This window comes from Rhinopithecus bieti, unplaced genomic scaffold (genome assembly GCF_001698545.2).
Source record: "Rhinopithecus bieti isolate Rb0 unplaced genomic scaffold, ASM169854v2 scaffold_15850, whole genome shotgun sequence".
Classification (NCBI taxonomy): domain Eukaryota; kingdom Metazoa; phylum Chordata; class Mammalia; order Primates; family Cercopithecidae; genus Rhinopithecus; species Rhinopithecus bieti.
In genome coordinates, this window is record NW_016809273.1 from 768019 (window position 1) to 792188 (window position 24170).

A 24170-nucleotide genomic window follows, 5' to 3' on the forward strand; every position below is an offset into this window, starting at 1 on the left:
CCTTCCTCTGTAAGACACACATACACCCATAGACACACACATTCACACACACTGTGTCATTCTCTTAGATCATAAAATTTAAAGCAAAAATGCATGTGAATGCATAACATGTAAAGGATTGAAACTGGGCCTCTATTGTTTCTGCATTTAAATTCAATTTTTACAGATTTCGAACAATGAGAATCATGATTTTGAAACTCCGAATTATCCAATGTATTCACCGTACAAAAGTTTGTATGTCACCAAGTCAGGAGGCAAATTCTCGAAATTGAGAGTGAATTATTAAAGACACATGCAGATCTTGTATTTAGAGCAAAATATTCAAAACAGTTGTAGTTTCTTCATCTTAAAATAGGACTGATGGTGCTATTTATCCTTTATATAGCCATCTTGGTACAACAAGAAGATACATCCGATTTTGGAAATATATTTTGTAAGAAGAAGTGTTTAGAACACTTCCTTCAAACATTCCTCAGTCTCACAATCCAAATATTTAAACTCTACTTAAAAATATTAAGCTTCAGTATTGGTCTTATGGTGCTCTGCGAATTATTATTATCCTGAGCAAATGAAAATTTTCTCCAAAGTGGAATTAAATATCATATTTTAAAAGAATTAAAAAACAGACTTAATTATAAAAGCATTGAAGGTAACAAATATTTAATGCAAAAATCTTTGTTTTCCTGTCCTTCTTAGGTACTTAAATTGTTGCATTGCCTAGAGAGTTGTTGATGATACATCTGTAACTTACAGAATAAGCATGTTTATAGCATAAAAAAGGAGCTAATGTGAGTTGTAATGAAATTTAACAGATGAAAGCTTCTATTAAATTTTGTTTATAAAGTGTTGTCCTAGATCTGATAGTAAACTCTTATAGAAACCATTTTTAGAACAGCAGAAATATGACAGGAGAGAAGTGCAATAGAGTGTGCCTAATTCATTCCAATTCACAGAGTAATGCATTTCAATTCACACAGTGATGCATTCTAGTCTCCAACATGAGAATCCAATCTAGTTGATGCTTAGTAGAGTTGAAACAAACTCACAGCACCAGGAACCTGACAATGTCTATTTTGCTAAATGGGGAAATACTTTAAATATTTTTTTTTTCAGCTTTTTCCGAGCTTGGCTACGCCTTATTTACCAAACTATACATTATGACCATAGACCTATACCACTCACAATATAAGACAACAGTCTTTGATGTTTGAAGTCTTCACCTATTTTCATAGTAATTAAGGCTGGCTAAAAGGCAGCTTCCGATGCTCATTTGATTTTTTTAAAAGAGGTTTGAAAGCCTAGATATCATCAAATATTTAACTTCTGAAAACCAGTTGAGTGTTTACCATGGAAACTGGCTTACTGGTATTGGAAGCCTCTTCTGGAAATATACTATGACATATAATTTCAATTTTTAAATATCATAAATCTTAATGATGTTAAGTATTAAATCTTCAGATTCACTGTGTTAAGTATTAAGTCTTCAGAATCACTGTTATTTTCTATATTTTCTTGATACATACTAATTTTGCATTAATTTTCAGGTTATAACTAGGAATTATTATTTTCCACAAAATTCCTAATTTTCAGGTTAAAATCTAAATAGATAAAGGACATTAATAAATTGGCTGATGACTTCATCGGAGTTAGAAAAAATATCTGAATTTACACGGTTCTGGTACAGGCAAATTAGCTCATATATTTCCTTGAGAGAGAAAAATAGAAGAAAAAATACAAGAAACTACACTAATAAAAGCTTCATAAAATCTGCTGAAGGGGCAAGATGGGGTCTGACATCAGTCTTGATGTTCATCTTTGCACTGAAGGAAACAAAACTGGGTCAAAGGAAAGGGAGATAAAGATATTAACATTTAAATATTTCTACCATTTTCCTTGAAAGCTAATTTATTTTGCCTGGAGGTTGGAGGGGACATGTGAACCTCTAATTCATTTCGTCCATTTGTCACATGAAGAGTCATGATGAAAAGAACAGCAAAGTCCCTTAGGTATGTAGCTATACAATACCAGTCAGAAGATTTCACTCAAAAAACAGCATTGACTTAGCCATCAACCCATCACAGGCATCACCTCCATTTTACAGACTGGGTCATTTCCAATGAAAATGGTTAACTGAACTTTCACCCAAGAAATTTCAGCTGAGCTGGGGATTAGTTTAAATTGAAGCACACAGATCACCTGAGGTTAGGAGTTCGAGACCAGCCTGACCAACATGAAGAAACCCATCTCTACTAAAAGTACAAAAGATTAGCAGGGCATGGTGGTACATGCCTGTAACCTCAGCTACTCGGGAGGCTGAGGTAGGAGAATCACTTGAATGCAGGAGGCAGAGTTTGCAGTAGGCTGAGATCGCGCCATTGCACTCTAGCCTGGGCAACATGAGCAAAACTCCATCTCAAAAAAAAAAAAAAAAATAAAGCATGGGGAAATGGCCTTGCAAATGGCTTTCTAATTTGAAGGCTATATTTTCTCTGGATTATAAACTAGGCATTAAAATAGTAGAAACTCTTTAGAAATTTAATTAGAGTAACATATCTTGCTCATTAAATTACATGCATTCAAGATACAATGTCATTTTCAGCCAATCTTCCCAACATACAATCTTCTAGGTAATTATAGTGTATTTTATAATTAAAATGCTAATTTGATGTTAAACCCATGCATTGTGTCAACAGTAGACTAAACTAAGTGGTACAACTTCAGCTTAATGAAGAGAAAGGTTATTTTATGTTCACTCAGCAAACATTTATTGAGTAGTTACAGTATATCGTGCAATGTGGAAAACACTGGGAGTAGATACATGAGTAAGATAAAAACTCTGAAGTTTTATCACAGTCTTCCAGATAGATGGACAACTAAAGCAACACTGATCAAACAATGTGGCAAGGAAAATAATAGAAATATACTCGAGGAGGAATAGGTGTATGATGTAATGCACCTAACTCAGCAAAAGAAAGAGCTTGAGCCGTCATATGGTTGTGACTTAGAAAATATGAGCAGCTATTCACTCATGCATTCAACTATGATGTGATAGCCACCTACAGAGTTTAGAAATGGATATATTTGCAGATATATGATAGTGAGAAAAAAACACATTATTTTCCCACATGAAGCTCATAAAATAGTGAAGAAGATAAGAAATACTATGAAAATAAGTGTATAAGATAAGATGAGGAATTAAGATCAAATATCTTTTGATCTTGACAAAAGAGATAAAGCCCAATGAACAAGCTATTTTAGATAGAGATCAGGGAAGTCTACTCTGAAAAACTGATATTTAAGCATGTATCAAAAGAAGTAGATGAATTAGTGATGCCAATATGTGTGAGGAGAGAGTATTAGGCAGAAATAGCAACAAGTGCAAAAAACCCTGTGGTATAAATGAGTTTAGCATATTTTGGAGAGCACTATGACATGACTGTGCCATCAATAGGTGTGAGGTATAATGATCAATAAACCTTTAGAGGATTTTGAACAGGAGAGTAACATGATCTTGTTTTGGATAAACACAGCTTCCTGTGGCCTTGTCTCAATTCACACAAATGTACCACGACAAAATTTATTGTTCAGCAGTCTACATGGTTTAGTAATTGTTGCCCAGGCTGCAGACACATGGTAGCCACGTCTTAAATCCTCTATGCAAAGTGAGTAGGGTGACTTCAATACGAATATTAATTATGCCCATGCTTCCAATCTGTGGAATGAAACCTTTAGGGGGAACTTAAGAGTTGTTTTAAAATCCTAGAAATAAAATATGAACTATTATTTTCTGTAGCTGGAATAATCTACCAATGAGGAACAACATGGGCTTACAGTTGGGTGGATTCAGATTTTCTTCCAGGCTTTCTCAGGTAAACGTTGAGGTACATTAGTCAAGTGTCTTTTGTAACTTTTAGTTTTCTCATATCTCAAATGAAGATAATGAAGGTTTGAGAGGATTAATTCATACCAGGTCTATAAAATGTAGTACATGGTATAGTCTAGCATATAGTAAATGTGTACTTTATATTTATGATGATTGTTATTATGTATAGAATGAATGCATTCTCCCATAGATCTCTCCAACTATTCAAATATATTTCATGATGCAGGTCCTCTATCCAACAAATATTTAATGTAAATACACTCTGTACCTATCACACTACAAAGCAGTGGGAAATAAGACATTTCCTAGGGATCCCAGAGATAAATTAGAGTATAATAACTACTTTGGTAAAAATAGGCATAGTGTGATATAGAACATAAATAAGAGGCACCTAATTAGGCCTTTTGAGAAAAAAATTCCTGGATAAAGTCCTGCAGTATGACCAGAAGATGGTCTAGTTAAGGGTGGAGAGGAAGGAGAAGAAGAAAAGACTTGCAGCAGGCAGGGAAATAGCAAGGAAAAAAAAAAAAAAACACTAGTGAAAACACATTATGTACTGAGAAACTGAATATATAATTTAGTTGACCCAATAAACATGTAAATTGACAAGCTGTGATTAAAAATACAAATCCTTTTGTGATGTGTAGTATGTAATGGTGACCACCATCAATTTCTTCCATCTCTGAATGCGTATGGCACTCTACCATTAAAAGGCAAAATTGATTTCCCCCTTCTTGAATCTCTGCATACCCTCAGACTTTCCTTGAGGAATAGAGTATGGTAAAAGTGGCATCGTGCCGATTAAGCATAAGCACATCTGGCTGCTTTCACTTTCACTCTGGGGAAGTCAACTGACCTATAAATCAACTCTTGAGACCACTATACTGTGACAAAAGCCTGTGGAAAGGCCTTGTGGAATATTACACACAGAGGGGTCTTCTCATACTTTGTAGCCCAGTCGGGCTGCTGACAAATGAGTGACCACCAAAGATATCACATGGAACAGGAGAACCATCCCACTGAGCCCTGCCCAACTTCCTGAACCACAGAATCATGAGAAGAAATAAATCATCATGAAATTTTAGGAAAGCTTTTGGGTGGTTTGTTCCACAGCTGTATGTTAGTAAAATGGAAATTGCTATTCTACAAGTGAAGTGCTGTTAGGACAACACGCAAAACCTGTGAAACTAACTTTGAGGAGTAGGTGTGAGGAGATTGTTAGTGGAGGCTAGAAGTGCAGTGTGCTATTGGAGGACTCAGGGTAAAAAACACCTGTGTTACGTAGAGTAAAGACTTTGATGACACGATTGCTTGAAATAATGTGTAATATAGAAAATTATGGATATAGATAATTGAATGAATCATTTGGCTGCTTTTAGCTGCCAATAATAAGGTTTTGAAAGAAAAAGATGAACTAAGAGGGTAAATGTTCAGTTTTCAAGCAAATTTAGACAAATTATTTCCAACTCAGAACTTGCTAGGTTAGAAAATAAAACTCTTTTATTCTGAGGCTTTCCAGAGAGAAGAAGTTTCTAAAAGGTAGAGCCAGTCATTTGGTAAAGATCAAATAAAGGTTATGGTTGTAAGATGCTTTGTTAGGACCTCGGAAAAATTTAAACTGGGTGTCATAGACTCCCTCAATTAGGCAAATAAACAAAAGATGTCAAGAATCTTAAAGGAATTATGTCACAGCACCCTGACTTACAGCCCAAAGGAGAGAAGTACTTGTCACAAAGATGTATGTATATATGGTTTTTGCCTAATGGTGTGAACCACAGGAAGATTCATAGGAGATCCATATTTTCAAGAGAAATGTATTGTTAAAAGCACCAACAACTTAGACTAAAAGAGAAAGAGGCAATTCAAAATAAAGAGAACACTAGGACCTCAGGATCCCATCCATTCAAAAGTAGGAATCAGGCTAAAAAAAGATACTCAGCTGCAAACACAATTCATTATTTGTTTTAATAAAAGATGGAAGGCTCAGAAGGCAAGCAAATAGCCTATTGCTATAGAGCTATTCCCAGGGAGAAAACAGCTGCGCCCTAATCAAGGAACTTTCCCAAGCCTCAAAGCAAAGTGAACAGACATGTGCAGCTGATTTCTTGACTGCTATGGATCAGCAACTGCTATGTGCTCACATTATCTGTTTGAACAGGAGTTTCTATCACGGTTATCTTTTCCCTCTACCACCATTACATGTTGGGTACATAAGAGGGCAGATAACTTATCATTCAATGCGTAAGCCTCTGTGCCCAAGGTTCTGCACCAGAGGAGCTACACCTCAGGAACTGCTACAAGAAGGCTCATGCATGTGTGGACTTTAGACAGCTTTAAGATTATGCCTTAATAGGGTGAGAATTTTGAAAGTGGCAGTGAAGTTATTTTGCAGGTAGGAAGGATATAAATTATTGTGGCCAGATACATTTAAATATGTTTATATGTGATATGCTCTGACCATCAAGAGATGGAGACTATATTTTTATTTTTATTTCTTGAAAGAGTGTGCAACAGAATGCAGTAGAAGCAACCCTATTTAAGTCCCAGTCTTAGACTTTAAGAAGCCCAGCAGCTTGCACTATTTTTTTTTTTTTTCTGAGATGGAGTCTCTGTTACCAGGCTGGAGTGCAGTGGCGTGATCTCGGCTCACCGCTACCTCCGCCTCCTGTGTTCAAGCGATTCTCCTGCCTCAGCCTCCGAAGTAGCTGGGACTACAGGCGCTTGCCACCATGCCCGGCTATTTTTTTTTTTTTTTTTTTTTTGTATTTTTAGTAGAGACAGGGTTTCACCGTGTCAGCCAGCATGGTCTCAATCTCCTGCCCTCATGATCTGTCCGCCTCAGCCTTCCAAAGTGCTGGGATTACAGGCATGAGCCACTGCGCACGGCCAGCTTCCACTTTTGTTCTGCAGACCGCAATAACCCTGAATTTAAAACTCTGAAAAATTTCAGGTTAGCCATGTGAGAAAGCCACTAAAGAGAGAAGAGAGAAATCTTGACATGCAGTTGAGACCTTTGTGGCTCCCCCAGCCTAGCTCAGCTGCTAGCTAAAAACAGTTGAGTGAGCGACCCCACCAACAGCTTGTGAAGCAGAACTGCCGGTCATAGCCATGACCGACTTCTGACCCAGAAAATTGTTACGGATAATAAAATTGTGCTGTTTTCAAGTACTATGTTTTAAGGAATTGTTATTTACCCACAGATAACTAAAATTAATTTTAAAGATGTGACGATTATTCAGAGTAGCTTTGTGTTTTTATGGATTTTCTCTCCTAAAGGATATAACCAAAACTACAAAAAGCTTTCATTTTATAAAAGGCATCCTTTACACTGGTCTAAAATTGGAAATGGCCCAAATCTTAACAGAAGAATGGATAAAGAAATTGTGGTATATCTGTACAATATGATACTACATAGCAATATAACAACTCAGGAACATGAATGAATCTCACAGACATAGCCATGAGTGAAGGAAGCTGTATAGAGAGCACTATATTTTGATCATTTTATTCAATCATGTTAGAAAGTAGAATAATGATTTCCCCTAGAATGTAGAGTATTTACTGGGAAGAGTCATTAGGGAAACTTTTAGGATGTGGAAATATTTTATTTCTTCCTCTGAATTGTATGATTAATGTTTGTGAACTATCCCAGTATGTTAAAACTGATTTAGAAAAAATTGTTTTAAACATCAAAACACTAATAAACAAAAACACACAAAAGCATTCCTACACTTGAAAATTACTATGAGGCAACTTGAGATCACAGAGTTTAGGTGATCTGCCCAAACTCTATACTGCTAGAAGGTAATGAAAGTGGTTCTAGTGCCTTTTCTCTCATTCTCAAACACTTGTTAAAAGTCCAGTAGCGCCTATAATATGCAAATTTTCTTTTGATTATTTTACTGTGTTCTCTTGAAAGAGAGACCTTAGATCAGAATGTGAAGTCCCTAAAATTTAGGGGTCTCCAATATATACTGAGAAAACATGTGGACATTAGCATATCACAGAAGCTTTAGAGAAGGCAGTTCCAGAATGTTGTAGGAATCCATGAGCGAGCTCAGAGAGTGGATTTGTCAGAACTAGTTCTTGTATGGACCATACCTTTTAGAGAAGCTTTGCTTCCATTGCAGAGGACAATACCAATGGCAAAAGTCAGAAAATCACCTTGAATATTACCATGTTAGCAGACCTTTTTTATGACCTGACATTTTAGCAGGACCATCCAAATGTTGTGCGTATTAGAGAAAGCATATCCATGATCTGAACTGATTTTAGTTCACAAGAGGTTCCATTTGTTTTTATTGAGGTTAATGGATCTGTGAATACAGATCCATTAACCCCAGGATTTTTAAATGTTAAATCAGCAGCTTTAAATAAATGTTAACATGAGACACCAATTACTGATACTGTAATACCAAATAGAGGGCGAGATTTGGAGCACTGCCTAGGAAGAATATGTTAAAAATTCTGAACTTCTTTATTAGCAAGATAAAAAATGATGTAAAGATATTAATATTTTGTTGGGTCAAAGCCAATAAAAATAAATTATTTTCCGTTTAAAAAATACATTTAGCAAATAGCTGCATAGTCTCTATAAGATTTTATGTTTCTAAACTTTCAAAGGATTATGGTTATTGTTATTAATGTTACCATTACTACCCTTGCAATGCCATTGCTACATTAAGGAATTGATTTACTCAGATCTTATGGCTGTAATTACCACATCCACTCATGAAACAGTGCATTGTAAGGATATATGTAACACCTTGCTAGGATAGTGATTCTGCACAGTGCTGCATGGAGGCTGGCATTGAGATTTATTTTGCTCTATTTTAAATTATTTTGTATAAATATTAGTGGAACTAATAGTTAACCTTTGCTTTTTGTGATCAAAATTTCATTATAGTTAAGGGAACTTAATTCAATTCAATATGCACTTGCTGGATACTTCTTATGAATCTAGCCCTATTCTCAAGTAACACTCCTGGTATCTGGGGGAATTCCCAGCATTTGGAATCAAGCCATCTTGGTTCACATTCCAGCTTCGTGTAATTGCTGAAAGGTTGTTTAATTTTTCGATGCCCCAATTTCTTCATTCATTAAATTGGCATAATACTACTTATTGCATGGAGTTTTATTGAGATAGTGAAAATATAACTGTTAAGACTATATGTACCACATAAGTAATGCTTTGTAAGTGATAGGTATTATTTAAGCAACATGCTTGCTTTAGAAAATACCGTAAAATTTGAGTACCAGACAAGAATGAAAAACGATAGGAAGCAACTTTATAATATTTATTTCTAGGGTATTAGGATAGTCAATGTCCTCTCTTCTACAGTAATACTTTGTCAAGACATTTTAATTTTCCCAATATTATTGTATACTAAGACAATTTCATTGTGTAAAAGAGAATGTGCCATATAGTTTTAAAATGATGGCAAATCAATAGTTCTAGGACTGCATAAATCCTAGTTATCAGGTAATCTTTATGGTCCAATAAATTGTCTATTTTGTAAATGGTGCATGTATTCAAAAAGAACATATTCTTTGAATTGTGATTATAGATGTCTTTCAGTCTCTGCACACACACATATACTTATATTTCAAATCTTAAATATCTACTTATGTATCTACTCTTACACTAATATATAATAAAATATTTAAAACCTATCTATTTTGTTTTATCTATTACTTTTGTGAGTAACATGTTAAAATCTTGAACTATAATTACAGGTTTATGTATATTTCTCTTCAGTTCTGACAGTTGAAGATTTACATATTTTGAGGCAATATTGCTGGGTGCATACAAGTTCACACTGATGATAGCTTATAATTCTTTCAGCCTTTTAACCAGAATATATCCTTCATTGGCCATTTGAATTACTTTTCTGAAATCATATTCTGTCATGTTAGAGTGTTACTGTTTTCCATGGCTATGTACTTGGCATATCTTTGTCCACTTTTTCTGTATCCTTTTGTTTTAAATATGTCTCTGCAGATATGCTGTTAGGAAATATATATATATATATATGTTTGTGTATGTGTGTGTGTGTGTGTATATTTATATATAGTCTGGGAGACCAAATATTTTATTTGTGGAGATTAATCTATTTGTATGTACAATATTTCTGCTGATTTCAAAGTAATCTCTTTATCCTTAACTATTGCTTTCTGGAGAAGTTCCTCAATTTGATACTTCGACATACTAATTCATTTCTTAGCTGTATCCCTACAGCTAGATAGGTCAAGAATTGTATTTTTCATTACAATTATTATATTTCTCAGATTCTTTTATGGTGCATTTTCCTGTTTCATATTATCTATCTTTATCCTTTTTATATATTCATCATGTTCTTTTAAATTCTCAGTCATCCATTTTAATAATTATGCCTTTTATATTGTTCACTTTGATATCTTCTCTCATCTCTGTACTTTTTAGGTGCCTGGTTATTTTGGTCTGGAAAGTCATGTTTCCCTGTGCCCATGGGCTGTTCTCTCTGTGTCATAATACTATCTGGAAAGGGTACGGCTCCAAACTGTATTTATTTTGGTAAACTTTTAAAACTGGGAGGAGATGTACTCCAGAGTGGAGAGACCTAGGCCCCTCACAACACACCTTGAGACCTTCTATTTGCAGCCTCTCTACCTGGTAACCCTTCTTCTTAGAGTTTTGTTTTTACACACTAATGAAGAAGTGCTTTGAGAGAAGACAGTCTCATTAGTTTTAATTTTGATGGGTCCTATTTATTTTATACCAGCACATCTGAAAAGGGAGGAATAGACTAAAAAGAAAATAAGTTATATAGTAATTGTGATTCCTACACCTTAGTCAAATCTTTATTCCATGAATCTCCCAAAGAAAATCTGCTACAATATGTCTTCTTAAAAAAGATCCTAGAGTTCATCTACCATCCATCAACAGCATTTGTGACCACACACAGCTAGAATTACTTGATTACATTATGGTTTGCATAAGCATATTGAACCATGCAAATTCAATTTTGATTTTACCAAGAAAAATATTTGTTACTTTTTATGTGGAAACTGAGTTACAAAACAGTTAGATGATATTTAAAAGTATCATGAACTATGTCAGAGGTTCCTTCGTGATTTTACACACTTGACTGGTGAACCCCAGATACACAAAAATATCAAGTCACTATATGTATGACATGTGGGAAGGAATGTTTATATACTCATTCATTCATTCAATCATTCCCAAAACATGTATTATTTTCTTGCTCTGTGCCAGTCTCTGTTCTAGAAATTAAAGACCCTATGAAGAGTATAATAAGATCCCTGCTCTCAAAACACACCTGTTCTTGTAAAGGAGACAAAGAGAAACAAGAGTAAAACAATGTGGCAAGCACTTTAATAAGAAAGCACACACAGTAACACACACAGACAGTTTCTATGACTCACTGAGGAGTCACAGAAATGACCAACAGCAGCTTACAAAAAGGATAAAATGTGAAGGGCATAACTCAAAAAATAAACATAAGGATGTTTTCTCAGCTATGTTATTAATAAACATAACTACTAGAACCTGGAAATTAATGACAATGAGAAAGGGTGTTAAATTGATAGCGGATGGAAGATGGTATTGTAAAGTCAAGTCCCAAACTGGACAAATACTAATCCTCCAAGTTGTGCTTGAATTAGAGTACAGTTACACTGGATTCTGGATGGCATTGGGAAGTTGTAAAAGGCACCTAGAAACATGCAACTGAAATAGATTTTAATTTTTCCACATTATCCTGACAGTCTATGGAAGTGAAGCTACATATTCAAATATGAATAGGCAAATTTAGCTGAAGAAGTTAAATTATACAAAATATGAGAGAAGGCCAGGCGTGGTGGCTCACGTCTGTAATCCCAGCACTTTGGGAGGCCAAGGCAGGTGGATCACCTGAGGTCAGTTCAAGACCAACCTGGCCCACATGGTGAAACCCTGTCTCTACTAAAAATACAAAAATTAGCCGGTGTGGTGGTGCAGGTCTGTAATCCCAGCTACTTGGGAGGCTGAGGCAGGAGAATTGCTTGAACCCGGGAGACAGAGGTTGCACTGAGCAGAGATTGCACCACTGCACTCCAGCCTGGGCAACAGAGTGAGACTCCATCTCAAGGAAAAAAAAAAAAAAAAAGTGAAAGAAAAAAATGATCAATACTTTCTCCTTATTCAAGAAAATGGCAAATATTTTTTCTTTATTTGGGAAAAATAAGGAGACCTTTTCTGTTTTAAGAAGCGAATTGTCCTACACTGAATATACAACCAAACTAGTTACCTAATTAACTACCATGCAGCAAGGAAAAGAAACGACTTACCACAGAAGTCACACCTTTCCTTATGCATGTAAAAGCTGTAAGGAGAAAGAGGATTGGGCAGAGGAAACCATGTGGAAATGTGGAATTTCAAGGACAAATGACCAGTATCAGGAAAAATACTGTATAACAAACTTGCTTTCTGTAGCTGAAAACTTTGATATTGAACTAGAGAGCCAACAGTTTTTATGAGGAACTTCTTTCATAGTTCTAGTCTGCTTTCTCTGTGAGATAAGATAAGTCCTTGGAAAATGTGTCCAGAGCAAAAGATGAGGAAATACAATTGTGCAGTAAGTTACAGAAATCTTGGTTATCAGTGGTTTGAGCATTTATTGTCTGCTTAACTGGAAGGCTGATGGTGGGCATTGTCATGGATTGGTTGAGCAGCTTTACAATGTCAGAGTACAGGATTAGCAGCTCTGAAATTCTGTTTTTGCTTTTGTTGTTTCCTATGGTAGAAAGATGGCTGCCCCAACTCCAGATGAATATTCTCAGAGCCATGTTCAAAGGTAGGAAGCACAAGAGTAGCCAGGACAATGCAAGTATACATATTTCATCAAGAGGGACACTAGTTTTTGCCTGATTTCTGGTTGACTTAATCTGAACAGGTACTCCTGACCATGCTCAAACTGAAGGAAAGGCTGGTAAAGTGAGTATCTTGCATACACAAGTTCATAGATGAAAAGTGGGTAAGAGGAAAAGAAAGAGAGAGAGATTGGGGATTGTATTTGGGAACCAGTCAAAAGCATGTATCACAGAAGAGGGTGAGAAGTATGATAACTCTTGCCATTCATTGATCAATATGGATATGATTTAGTAATTTTTTTTTTTTTTTTTTAAGACAAGGTCTTGCTCTGTCACCCAGACTGAAGTGCAGTAGCGAGATCATGGCCTCCTGCAGCCTCAACCTCCCAGGCTCAGGTGATTCTCCTACCTCAGCCTCCTGAGTAGCTGGGACTACAGACGCATGCTGCTATACCTAGCTAATTTTTATTTATTTATTTATTTATTTTGTAGAGACAGGGTTTCACTATGTTGCCCAGACTGGTCTTGAAACCCTGGACTCAAGGGATCCATCTGCCTCGGTCTCCCAAAGCACTGGGGTTATAGGCATGAGCCAGCACGCCTGGCTTCTAAAAAAAATCTTGTTTTCCTTTGATGTATTTATTAAACACTTACTATGGGCTAGGCATTCTGTTAGAAGCAGAGCATAATCATGAGGAAAAACAGCCATAATGCTTGTGGACCTGAGGCAAACATGGTTCACTGAAGGAACTGAAAGCAGGGCAAGGAAATGGAATTATAGGAGGCAATTCCATCTCAATACATTGGAAACATATGATATAATCTGCCCTTAACTGACTTATAGTATGCCTCTATCCTCTTTCCTGACCATTCTCCAATCAATCCCTCGAAACTGCCAAGCCTGTTCCTTCCTTGGAGAATAATGAATTAATTGCTCTCCCTGTCTGGAACTTGACTCCTTTGCAAGGCTAGCTTCCTTTGGTTGTCAGTTCTCATCTCAAGCAGTAGCTACTGGAAGCAGTGTTTGCTGGCTCCAAATCTAAGCTGATCCTTCCTGCTTTAGTCGTCCTCTCTATTAAGTAACCAGTGCTATTTCCTTTATGACATCTATCACTATGGGAAATTATCTTTTTTTTTTTTTTTTTTTTTTTTTTTTTTTTTTAGTATTTTGTTCACGTATTGTTTGCCTTCCTTTTTATGCTGTAAGTTTTGTCTTTAAGAGCAAGGATTTTGTCTTACTTATTGCAGTAACTATAAAGCTCAGAGTGTGGGCTAAAAAGATGAGATGGATCAAGAACCTAGGCCATATTTAAGAATTTGGGTCTTCATTCTAAGATAAATAGGAAATGTTTGAATTGTTTTATAGTGATATGATTGGGTTTATACAATTACCCTGTTTTGCAGTAATTATTAATTTAAACATCTTATTCCTACACAGATACCATATATCTCAGTACAGGTGTGTGCATATTATTAACTAACTTTCTAGTAACCTTGACTAAAATAATAATAATAACAATGATGCCTGAGTTGAGCTTGAAGTCCTACTGGTTAAATTATATTGCAATATTATTTCAACACCTAAAATGGCAGCACAACAGAATCATTTTTCAGTTTTTCTGAGAATTCAGAGTGAAATTTTAATAAAAGAAATCTGTAGCAACCAATAACCTATTCAAATGATAGTCTTATTTTATATCAAAATATTTATAGAATGACAAAAGTTACCATCAGTATGTCATCTTCAAGTATACAAGATAGTTAAATATAATTTTTAAATGACTTAGAATTAAGCTCTGCATAAATTCAAGACCTTGGTATGACAAAATAGCTCCAATTCGGAGTGATAGAGGGTCATTTATTTAAATAGATGGTAATTAATTTAGAGGGAAACCCTGAGTAACTTATTATGTTTACTTCTAGGTAGCCCGAGACCATTTTAACCTTTAATTTTATCTTAAAATTTCAGGAAATTAAGTCACTGAGCTAATAACATGTTCTGCCCACTTTTATTCCCCACACCTTTCATTTAGAGTCCACTGTTAAAACTCAGTGAAATTCATATCTATCTATATTGAGAAGCACTACACAACCATAATCAAAAACATGAAGTCATAAAGTTAAAACCATTTAATCCTATTAAAGCCTCATTAAATCAAGGCAGTATTTATAGGATGGGACTTCATTCCCTTGTACACTAGCAAATCTGCAACCCGAGTCAATGTTCACGAATTAATTAGCAACTGCACTAAGGGCAGGTGTTTGACTGACATTTCCCTTGATCTCTTCCCTCAAGGTTACACGCTGTACAGTCATGCAATTCCTTGCCATTAATCCTTAACCCCACCAGAATGTTTGTTTACTTTGCCGAATAAGAACAAGAGCATGAGCTACAAAACAAATATGTAGAATGCAGAGGGGTGCTTTTTTGAGATAATGTTTCTTGTATTAAAAGATAATACGAAGAAGGGAAGCTTTGCATGGCCATGTCTGCTATCTGTGCTTAGAAAAAAAAAATCCTCATTTTGGAGGACAGAGATAACTTTTTGAATAGTTTTCACACACATCAGCTAAAGCTTCAAGTAAAAAAATGATAGAATTTTAAGGCTTGAGAGACTTGAAATATTATTTGGCCCAAAGCCTTCATTTTTCAGTTGGAGAAACTGAGCCATAGGAAATTTTTTATATCGCCTGAGGTACCTAGCCCATAAAGTCATGCCAAGTCTAAAACTCCTAATTCAACTAGACTAGATTGTGTTTATATTCTTTTTTTTTTTCTAGCTATTGCTATTCTTCTAAAATAAACCAAGAATTTGACACATGACATTTGTTATTTATGACTTTCTTGGCAGTGATGATAAAAACATGTTTAGGTCTTGAATGGCATGTGAATAATATCCTCTTCAAAATACTGACAGTGGTCAAGACATAACTTCAAGTTCAGGTTGATGGGCTTTTAACTATCATGTCATCCAAAGCAGCTGAATGAGTAAGATACTTTTATAAGCTTCTATAGGTCATGCATAAGCACTTAGTTTTAATTTTTCTTGGCTGAGTTAGCTTTCATTTCTCTCTTCAAACAATGGTTCCTTAACATAGCAGAATAGTTTTGTTGGCAATTGAGGTCAGAGACCAAAGTTATGTTATCCTATCAAGTACAATACTCAAAATGGCCATGAAACATGCTGAGTCGAACTAGGACTTCTAGAACTGCAACTGATATATTGGTTAACTGGATATTCCCTTTATTCTGCAGACACTTTGCACAAACATTGACATGAAGCAAGGATTCAAATTTTAGTTTGTTTTTCTTTTCTGTGTGTTTAAAGTGTATCCTACTCGATCTGCTTCCAGTATTTAACTTACATAAATTTACAATCATATAAAAATAATGAGTTAATCTTAAAAAATCATTTACTCTTCTTGGTACATTTGGAGATTAAACACAAATAATAAGAAAGATATATACATGAAAAAAATTACAAAATTATTTAAGGAGGCAAGCAAAAGATTATATTTAGCAAATTTTCATTCTATTCATGTTATTTTCAATGTTAAAGCAAGCAGAAAACAGCAAAGATTGAGGGTCTGTTAACTATGAACTCTAATAGAAGAAATTGGCAGTAAGTGTTTTAAACTTTTTTTACATTTAAAATTTTATTTTTGAAAACAATGAAAAAAATGTACAGTTTATTTGAAAATTAGTTATTTTGGACATTTAGTTTTGATCAATGTGCCACTGTAATGACATGACAAGCCTAAGTATTATTTTTTCTATAATCAGACTCCCTAATCCTAGAAATCAAGCATGTTATTCAAAAACTTAAAAAAAAAAATTCAGATAAAAGAGAACGGACATGGGACCTTCAAAAAATATATTGATTGATCCATTTTTCTACCTAGAACAAAGATCAAACTTACTAAATTGTAATAATGTGCCAGGAACCAAGAACAGAACTCTGAACAAATTTTAAAGGAACTCAACAAGCCTATCAAAACTTATACTTTAATTAGACTTAGAGTTCCCTAGGATTAAGAGACAGAGAGTCGAGGTTCATATTACAGATCAAGTTAAATCAGTCACAAATTCAATGGCATGGGTAACAAATCCAACAGGAACTTTAAAATACAGAACAAAGATGAACTACACGGGATTTGGAACAGGATTAGGCTGGCATCTAGGTTCCACTATTTACTAACTCTGTGTTCTTTCAGGGTTTTAAATCTCAATTCTTAGTTTTCTTCCCTGTAAAAGGCAAACAACCAAAATGCTTACCCTCAAAGGTCAACAGGAGAGTTGAACAAGCAAAGCATACCAAGAGCCCATGCTTAAGTAGGCACTTAATTAAGGTTAGATTTGATGTCAGTGAAGAGGACTGTGATGATCACATGAACAATCTACGTGCAAGAGAGCAGAGAAGCAATCCTTGAACAAAACTAGAATTTGAAGAAGTGGCAAAGCTAGAGAGATTTGGAATAGGAGTTAATATATGAGAATATTAAAAGACATTTATGTAATAATTCCACTTTTGCAGAAATTTGTCAATCCAACAAGGATACCTATATTCTAAGTTTCCTCTGAAAACTCAGAGAAAGAAAAGAGAAAACAGTACTGAAAATCAATTTTGACAACAGAGCAATTTATTTTCTAATGCAATTTATTTGATGTTAAAACTAAATAAGAACATTCAGAATAAAATATTAGCAGAAAATAAAATTAGCAGAAGGACTGTCTATGTCCATTTGTTCTTTTGCTTATTGTCCTTTCTTATGGTGATAACATTTATTTTAGATTTTTTAATTCCCTTTAGGCATTATATAATTTTAGGAAAGTGATATCTGAAATTCAAACAAAGGTAAAATTGCTAAAGTTAGTTGGATGAGATGTTTTCCATAAAGCAACACTGTTCCAGGTTCAAAACCAATCCATTCATAATGGGAAATATGGATCTTATATTAACAAATTATAATAAGCATGTAGACGATTTTACAAGTCAATATTATCAAAAACAAACAAGATAGCTCCAGCAAAGAATGCAACTTGGGCACTGAAACTTATTAGTTTGATAATGATAGGGAAAGTGTATCATTAGATTAATTGAGCAATTAGAAAAACTCACAGCTGCACTTTTTGACAACAGGAGAAAATATTCACTTCCTTATTAGGAAGATATTTGAAAGAATATTTAAATGCCTGAAAATAATATCTACCCTCTTAGAAACTAATCTTGTATGGCCTAATAAACAAAAAAAAGAAATAACTACTTCCTTTGAAAGTAGTAAGATTTTTGATTTGTGTTTTGCCTGATGGAGACACATGGTTACAATTCTAGCACCCCATTAGTGGTTCAATTACAAAAGCCAGTAATAAATATCTTACAACTGAACTATAGATATGGATATAAAAGTAGAAATATACAATACATTTTTGTGCATGCTTTTGAATAAAAAAATACAAAATCAAAACTATGAAAACAGACCCTTGATTACCATCTACAACAGCTTAGTTTCTTAGAATATAAGGCTGTTTTTAATCCGTTTTAACAATAAATATCAGATAAATAAATGTTTCTGTAAATTTCATTTTTTGGAAGTTTATGGTTGCCTCATTAACAGAGAATTGTTGAATGTGTTGTCAAAGGGTGCAGCTGTGAATTTTGCTAATTATCTAATTAATCTAATAATATATTTCCCCTATCATTTTCAATCTGAAACATTGCTGTACTAGACACTCTCCAAAAGAAAAATCAGAGTTGTCTTTATGAATGAATAATAGAATTTCAGAATAAGCCCCATTTCTGGTATAATAAAGTCCACATCCATACTGGGGATCTGAAAATTTTAATATTTTTATCTCCAGAATGAACTGGAGGAAACTTTAATTTGCCAAAAATCTTATTCCTGGGCTATTGTATACATTTCTCTGTTCGTTATAGCTGAAAATCATGTTTCCTCAGAAGAGATTAAAATTCTGATGAAATTGATGTAGTTCTTGGTAAGAAATGCAATGTAGTACCTGAAAGAAATGTATGCTTGAGAGTAAACACTACAGTTACTAGTAAATATTCCTTCAAATAACTTAAAAGTTATTGAGGTCTACCCACCAAAAACTCCCTGATGTATTTCTCCTTATCAAAACACCTTTATAATTATTATATTAATATATTTTATTTGAGAACATCTTAGAGGAAAGAACAGCTTTCTTCCCTCCCTGAGGGCATGGTTTGGTTTCTTGATCTATGCTTTACAAGAATGCAATATTAGAAGAGGCGTTTCATAAAGAGGGAAGTAAATAGAAAACAATGCTTCTCTTTGTAAGGTTATACAGAAAGATGTTCCCCATGAGATTTCATGTTCTGTTTCTCACACTTAGCCACATTAAATTTATAAACTTTTCATTCTTATTTATGAAAATAAAATTTGTTAAGAAAATTTCTCATGAATATATATTGTGGGTAAAATGACTTTCTAGAGCAAACATGGTGTGTATTTGGTGATATTCAAGCTATGCCAAAGCCAGGTGGAATAAAAGGTCACCTGGTTTGTTTGTATTCCCAGCTCTAGTCGCCTTGTTTTCTCTTTCTCAGTTTTTCTTTCCACTAACTTCCCAAAACAGTGGTGCCCAAGTGTTACTGTGTATTGGGATCACCAGAGAATTCCTTGAAACAGCAGGTTTATGAGCTGTGGTGTGGACCACAGGATTCAAATTCTCTGTAGATGGGGGGAAGCGAGTGGTGGCCAGGTTGCTAACATTTTAAAATAAGCATTTTAAGTGATACAAATGTAGATGTTCCTGTGAACACACTCTGAAATCTCATTTCCAGAATCGCTGTCCAAAGCATATTTTCAAAAGTATTGGGAGAAACAGAAGAATTAAACAATAACAACAAGAACAACAGCAACAAAAAAAAAAAAAAACCAAGAGTGAAGAGACGACACTGTAAATAAAGATCATGGAGCAATACTTAAGGTAAATGTGCAAAATAGAAACTGGCCTTTAAACCACACTGTCCAAATTAGAGATAAAACATCTCCTTTACATTTCTGTTTCAGGGGAAAACAAAGAGCATGCAAACCACCTGTTTGACTTGCAGTGATAGAAGGAAAAAGTGATATACCCAGACAACACTCTGAACCTCTAATTCCCTCTTGCTAAGAGAATATGCAGAGGGCATTCTGACTTAGGTCTTGCCTTGCCAAGTTCCCCCGTTCTCCTTCTTGGTTTACATAATCTCCTTACTCCTGGCTATACATGCCTCCTCCGGCAAATTGTGAAGGCAGCTTTCAGATCTTGTGCAAAGCCTCCCAGATTTATTACCAGTTTTTCTGCAAGGAGTGATCCTCCTCTCCCAGCCAAATCCCTGCTGAGTTTTGTGGGTATTCATGAAGGATAAATACAGCATGTGCAGAACAAAGAAAATTTGCTCTTCCAATCACCACGCTGGATTGCTCAGTTACTGCTGACAGAAGGAGGCAGAATTGATACGCTCGTTTCATTACGCCAAACTCTCATGCCTCTACATGGACTTCATAGGCCTGTTGCCATATACTAGCGCTTTAATCAGAAAGCAGCCCTACTGGGGGAGTTGAATAAGAGAGCGCTTCCTTTTCCTTTGCATGTTTACATCCTTTTATCTATTTATTATCGAATTCTCCTTCCAAATTGACATGTAGAGAATATGCAGGAATCCAGATGGCTCTGGAAAAGTCACGGAGACAAAGATTCTGTTGCAAATGCTTACTGTCCCTCCGACACCCAAATGTCCAAAAAAGGCTCTAATAGGCATTAAGCATGCATGTGATGCCATATACCACCAAAAGGACAGACATTCAAAAAAGACAAGACTATTCCAATTCAGATACATTTCAGACTTGATTTAGCAACAGAAATGAGGCATGGAAGAGCTCCGTAAACAACCCAGCCCAATTCATATTTTCCCCCAAACTTTACCAGCTTTCCTCTATTGGACTAATAAGTTTCATATGAACTTTTAAAAAACGTTCCTTCCATACGTCCATCACATATCCATAGATATAACCTATAGAACACATAAACAGATTAAAAGTGTCAACATATTAAAATTTAATCCTATTTAAAGAAAGCATATTCAGCCGGGTGTGGGGGCTCATGTCTGCAATCCCAGCACTTTGGGAGGCCGAGGCAGGTGGATTGCAAGGTCAGGAGTTCGAGACCAGCCTGGTCAACATAGTGAAACTCCATCTCTACTAAAAATACAAAATTTAGCCAGGCATGGTGGCAGGTGCCTGTAATCCCAGCTACTTGGGAGACTGAGATAGGAGAATTGCTTGAACCTGGGAAGCGGAGGTTGCAGTGAGCCAAACCATTGCACTCCAGCCTGGGCAACAAGAGTGACACTCTGTCAAAAAAAAAAAAAAAAAGAAGGAAGGAAGGAAGGAAGGAAGGTTCATTTTAGTGGGAATGCAAGGAACAGAATGATTTTAAGTTGTAATCCAATTTCCTTTTTAATCTCTTTCTGACAAATGATATTCCGCTTCTCCACCCTCTACCTTCTTGCCCACAGGTGGTTCCAAGCACCTAAATTTATAAGCTTTCCAATTACTGATTTTCTCATTTCCACATTATTAGTCCCTATAAAATTTGTATTTTAGTAATCTCAATTATTTTCATTTGAGTAAGAGTTAGCAGATCTTTTAGAAAGAATAGCTATTGTTTTTTACTATTTTCCTTCAGAGTTTTCTAAAAAGTTACAGAAAGAATAACTTTTACTAATTTAAGCCCTGAGAACAGTTTGCTTCATGTCAGGATGTTTTCTAAAGCAAGTAATGCAATGCATTTTGTACCTTCTGTTTTCCTAGTCACAAAGTTATCAAAATCATTTTGAGATTAAATAATTGTTTTTCCAAATTGTGTTAATAAATATGCATTTTGCTTTGACTTGAATGTGGGTACTCAGAGGTATTTCCAAGTCAGGTTCAACATTTTATGAGCCGAAGATGAAAAATATTTACCTGGGCCCTGCTCCTGGTGTATACCTTTTTGGCCCCGGGCAAATAGAAATTACAGCTCCCATGTAGCAATTCAAATATCTTCAGATGAAACTAAAAGAGTGCTTAACTGAATCCCAGCACTTTGGGAGGCCGAGACGGGTGGATCACGAGGTCAGGAAATCGAGACCATCCTGGCCAAAACGGTGAAACCCCGTCTCTACCAAAAAAATTCAAAACCTAGCCGGGCGAGGTGGTGGGCGCCCGTATCCCCAGCTACTCGGGAGGCTGAGGCAGGAGAATGGCGTGAATCCAGGAGGCGGAGCTTGCAGTGAACTGAGATCCGGCCACTGCACTCCAGCCTGGGTGACAGAGCGAGACTCTGTCTCAAAGAAAAAAAAAAAAAAAAAAAAAAAAAGAATGCTTAACTGAAAGCATCCTACGATGTAGGGATATTTTCATATATAACAGACACACAAGGATGGGACATCCTGGGATTAATTCAGGGCCTCAATAATGTCAGATACTGGCTTGGTTTCACTGAAATTCTTTTGGCTTTTCTTTCACAGTTGAAAACTACTGCAGCAATTCCAAACATGAAATTCTCATATAATCCCCAAATCAGAAAAATGAAAGTAGGGAGAAATGTTTTCCTGTGCAACTTTCTCTTTTTGTCATGGAGGGAAAGTTTTCAAAGAAACTGTTAAGTAGGCTTCTTTTATATCTATTAGCCCAGCACAGAGGTAGATGCTCTTGTCTAAACCTAATCACTGGCAGAATGGAGTGGGAGTAACTGTGATTAGATTAAAAGAAAAGAAAAAACAAAAAAACATCCTCAGCAGCTTGGGAGGGGCCAGTATTCCTGAGTTCACTGACATCTAACTGCGACCAGAATAAAATTTAAAAACATGTTGGCAAGGAAGAAACAAAGCGTGGCTGTTAACTAGGCAATCAACAAGATCTACCACAAGCTAACACCTCTGGCTTTTGTAGTCGTTTTCTAATGTTTTAAATGAGCACAGAAGTGTGGGAGACTTCTAGTATCATGGGTAAGACAATCCTTCATTGGCTGCGACTGTCCCTCTTATTGAAGGATTTTTAGCACCCATGACTTCACACAAAACCTCCTGCCAGTGTCATCACCTCTCTCAGCCACTGCTATAGCCCAAAGCACCACACCCTTCCAAATGCTCCCCTGGTGGCTGCACTGTCCTCAGTTAAAAATGGTTAACATTCTCTCCACAAAACACAATACGCTGATGAGTTGATGAATATGTTGATTCATAGCTCATTCAAGCTCGATTGAATCTTTCTACAACGTATAGCATATATCCAAACATCCTAAATATGGACAGTTATTATTTATCAACTAAACATAAATACATAAATAAGTTTTAAAGAAACACTGGTATTTGATATTTTCTTACTTGAATTCCAGGTATGTTTTGAAGAAAGGAGAACTGAGATGGCAATAAATAAATCCTTAAGACAGAATATCACAGAGTGTTTGAAATCAAGGTGCAGCAATTCCCCCATTATGTTGTATTTTATATCATGCTTCCCTATATTCTCACTGTTATGAGTGTTTTTTCTGTTTTTGTTTTTGTTTTTTTGAGATGGAGTCTCGTTCTGTCGCCCAGGCTGGAGTGCAGTGGCACCATCTCAGCTCACTGCAACCTCGGCCTCCCAGGTTCATGCCATTCTCCTGCCTCAGCCTCCTAAGTAGCTGGGACTACAGGCACCTGCCACCACGCCCAGCTAATTTTTTTGTATTTTCAGTAGACATGGGGTTTCACCGTGTTAGCCAGGATGGTCTCCATCTCCTGACCTCGTGATCAGCCTGCCTAGGCCTCCCAAAGTGCCGGGATTACAGGCGTGAGCCACCGCGCCCTGCCTGTTATGAGTTCTTTGAGGTGTACTCTCTTTTCATTACACAGAGATGTTATACATATACACATGCACAAATATTTGGAAATGCCAAAGATTTTAAATTCCAAGATTGACTCTTTAAAGCTATACATATTCATCCAAAAATTTTTTTAACACTACTTCATCTTCTATAAAATAGGGATAATTATACCAAATTTAAGGTGTTGCCCTCAGGATTAGAAAAGATTGTATACATGAAACACAAAACACAGTACTTAAAACACACTAAATATTTATAAATAATTCCATCTCATATTTAAATAGTGAAAATTGGCATAATAAATGAGCCCATACTTTGAATATTGCACCAGAAAATATTATTCACACTCCTGCTGCTCATGGAAAAAATTCACCTTGGGGTAAATGTGTATAATAGATCGCTTTCTAGAAAAAGGATTGGAAAACTGCAAACTTCAGATGAAATCTCATTTGCTGCCTATTGTAAATAAAGTTTTACTGGAACACAGTCATGCACATTCATTTACTGTTGTCTATGGCTGCTTTCAGAATACAGTGGCAGAGCTGAATAGTTGCAATGGTG